We start from the raw sequence: 3,972 nt of genomic DNA on the forward strand, positions 1-3,972 counted from the left end.
AATTTGATGCAATACCTTTATCTCCTAATTGAAATATCTGACAAACTAAAGTTATTAAGGACTTGAACAAGGAAAGCAGGAACAGCATGGAGAGAAAGAGAAGGCCCCTGTTTAGGAGGGATACCTAATATTGTGAGTGTGCATCAGAAATTGGGTCCCTAAGAAAGTAAAAAAATATATTGGGAAATAGAAATGACCTATAGCAGAGAAAGCACCCTAAAGAAAGGAGACAAACATTTATAAAGATGGATTACTACAGGATAAGACAATATTTTTCCTTGAGAAGTCCACAATTTAATGTGGAGCATGTAAATAAACAGTGTGATGAAGCATTTAGAATCTAAGTCAGGCAAAGGTAAGGTAGCTAGGGTGCTTTTCATAGTATATGGGGAGAAAAGTAGTTTATAAGAAATTGCACTTGATATATAAAATACTGTACAAATTTATATGCTTTGTTATTTCAATGATTATTGATGTTCATTGATATGAACATTGATATGATGTTCATTGTCCTCCCCAAACACTTAAAAAGTTTTCTCATATTTAGTAATAGCAATGTAGGGTAAAGTTTAACATCATAGGCTTTGGTGCAGGATATCTGGGGTTAAGCCTTGACCATATTCCTTACTAAACCTACGTACTTGAGTAAGCAACCTAATCATCTTTAGTTTTCTCACCTTATATATCAACAGTACAAATCTCATAGGGTTCTTGTAATGATTAAATTATAAAGTGTCTAGTATATCCTAAGCTCATTAATATTTATATTTTTGCCTCTGAATTGTTCTAGAATAATTTAATTTGGTACAATGTAATTTTTGTTGATTTTATAATTATTAAGTTCCTTGAAAACTAGTAAATATGACCATATAAAATTTATCAAAATAGCTAATCAGAATAATTACATTGTGAATAATGGTGATAATCATGACTATAATTTATTATCAGTGATTTAAAGAAAGCTACATTCATGCATCTACCAAATATTATGTCAGTGGCTAAAGAGTCACTGAAATAAGTTGTAGAAGAAAAGATTCTGAGAATCAGGCTATCTGGCTGGTGGTCACATGTTTTAATTTTAAAACTTAAAGAATTTATTGTGACTTGATATTGCTCAAGTACATTTACTTCCACTAAATCATTTAATTCTCTGAACAGTACTGCTAGAAAAGGTCTTTAACAGATGAGAAATTGAGATACAGTCACATCTTCATCATTACATGTGGAAGTCCACTAGTATGGGCTGTGTAGCTATGCACTGTTTTTTTTTTTTGTTTTGTTTTGTTTTTTTAGAGTGTTTTGTCTTTACTAGGCCTTATTTTTCTAACTTGTAAAAGAAATATGTTGAAATCCCAAGATACCAAGTGACTTAATTATACTTTAACTATTCTACATTCTAAATAGGAAGCCCCTTTGGCTCCAGCCTATGTATGGTGTCCCTGTCTCAGAGGAGGCTGAAGTTTGGTGAATCTAAGGAGCTCTCTGGGCAGCATGACTGTCGTCACCACCAATAGTGAAATAACCCAGCATAGAATGATTGTGCTGAATATGGGCATCTGGTCCAGTAATACAAGAATTTAAAGTCAGATTGTGTGATGGAGACTGAAGGTATCTGATGGTAGCTTCCTCCTGATCACACCGACCAAACCTGAGAAACCGCAGGGCTCTCTGAAGGTGGTGATGGTCCCCAGTCTCTGAAAGGAGTCTCTCAGAGACACAGCTTATCCCAGCAGACCTATCTAGAGAGACAAGTTGCTCAGAAGTCTGGGACTCTCAGTGTGGCAGCACTGACCAGGGTCAAGATGTCCTGGGAACAGGACTAGTTACCTTGGGACCTTCATGCAAACAGACATACACATAGACACAGACAAACACACACACACACACACACACACACACACACACACACACACAGAGCCACAAAAAGAACTGAGGAGGCAGGTGCACTGCTGCATCTGTAAGTAAATGACCTCTGATAATTGTTGCTATCCTTGAACAGTGTTAACAGTGTCCCCAGATTCTAAACCTCCATGTTTATGTGCATAAGATGTAAACAGATAAGCACATTCTCAACTTAAGAATATTTAAATAAGTCACTCCTCTGCATCCGAGATCCAGGTTGAATATTTACTTTTTAAAAAGGCAGAAAGTGAAGTTGCTTAGTTGTGTTTGACTCTTTGCAACCCCATGGACTGTAGCTCCTCCGTCCATGGGATTTTCCAAGTAAGAATACTGGAGTGGGTTGCTATTTACTTCTCCAGGAGATCTTCCCGACCTAGGGAGCAAACCAGGTTTCCTGCACTGCAGGCAAAATTCTTTACCATCTGAGCCACCAGGGAAGCCCTTAAAAAGGCAGAAAAGATGTTATATGTCAACTATATGTCAATAAGAGTGGGACAAAAATGTAACATAAATGTACTGCAGAGAAATGAGTTCATAGATCAAAATTTAAGCATGTTTATTGTAAATAAAAATTTGTAGTTTTAAAAAATTCTCGAAATCTGTGAAACAGATATGTCTAAGTAGTTCGAATAAAATTTAACACAGAACTATATACATAGTACATTTCATGTTGATAAAATTATATTACTATTATTATTATATTATTATTATACTATTTTATTACTATTTTTTAAATAAGCATATGTATAGTGTAGAGATTATTTGCTCTGTGAATATGCTACTTTGTCTTTAAGCTTCACCAGAGCTTTCTTCACTTCCTTGTTCCTCAGGGTGTAGACCACAGGGTTCAGAAGGGGCGTCATCACAGAGCAGAAAACAGCCACAATCCTGTCCACAACCTCCTTGGAGCCTGGTCTCAGGTAAATGAAAACAAAGGGAACATAGAAGCAAAGGACCACAGTGCAGTGGGAGGCACAGGTCTAGAAGGCTCTCCATCTCCCCTCTGAGGTGTGGATCTTCAGGATGGAATGGACAATGGATACGTAAGACAGCACTATCAGGAGAAAGCAGTCTGAAGCCACCACAAAGATCACCATCCCCACAATGGACTTGTCTGCATAGGCCAGTTTGAGGATGGGTGGTGCATTGCAGAAGTAATGCTGGATCTGGTTGGGCCCACAGAAGGGCAAATGGAACGTCAGTGTGGTCTGGACACTCTGGACAGCAGAGTGCACAGAGGTACCGAGCCATGTGGTTGTGGCCAGGAGAACACACATCCTCTCACTCATCATGCTGGCGTACCTGAGTGGGTAACTGATGGCCAGGAAGCAGACATAGGACATGACAGTGTAGAGGAAGCACTCGGTGCTGCCCAGGAAGTGGAAGGAGTAGAGCTGGTCCACACAGCTGGGAAAGGAGACAGGACTGCCTTCTGGGGGCACCAGGGTCATAAGCATTCTGGGCACAGTTACTGTGGAGAATGACATATCAGTGAAGGACAGATGAGTCAGGAAGTGTAGTACATGGGGGTGTGCAGGAGAGGATTCACTATAATCACCAGCAGGATGAGAAGTTTCCCCACCAAAGTGAAGACATAAATCACCGGGAAGATTCCAAAGAGGAATGTGTCCAGCTCTGGTGCATGGGGAAGGCCCGTGAGGATGAACGTTGTCATTAGGCTCATGTTTGTCATTTCTCCACGTTTTTGCTCTCTGTGGGAATATCAAAAGCACCCAGCATTAAGGGAGAACTGAGAACCCATTCTCTAGATAGAAGCTGCATCATTCAATGTTGATAACTCGAGTCATACTCAACATTGTTTATTATGAAGCTTCTTTGAAAAAAATAATGGAATAATTTCATCATCATCCTCTCTCTCTCTCTCTCTCTCTCTCTCTCTCTCACACACACACACACACACACACACACACACAGATATGCAAAAGGAAGTCGAGAAATTCTATGCATTCATCTACTGGTGTATCATAAATTACTACAAATTCGGTAGCATAAAACAATTCAAATTTACTGTCTTAAAGGTTTTTTGAGTCAAGTCAGCGGGGTTTCCCT

General features: G+C 39.1%; 1 pseudogene; it reads right to left on the reverse strand.

The window, feature by feature from the left end:
• Positions 1-2,660: 2,660 nt before the first annotated feature.
• LOC101123509 (olfactory receptor 10G9-like) lies at positions 2,661-3,595 on the reverse strand (annotated as a pseudogene).
• Positions 3,596-3,972: the final 377 nt, after the last annotated feature.

This window comes from Ovis aries, chromosome 21 (genome assembly GCF_016772045.2).
Source record: "Ovis aries strain OAR_USU_Benz2616 breed Rambouillet chromosome 21, ARS-UI_Ramb_v3.0, whole genome shotgun sequence".
Lineage (NCBI taxonomy): Eukaryota > Metazoa > Chordata > Mammalia > Artiodactyla > Bovidae > Ovis > Ovis aries.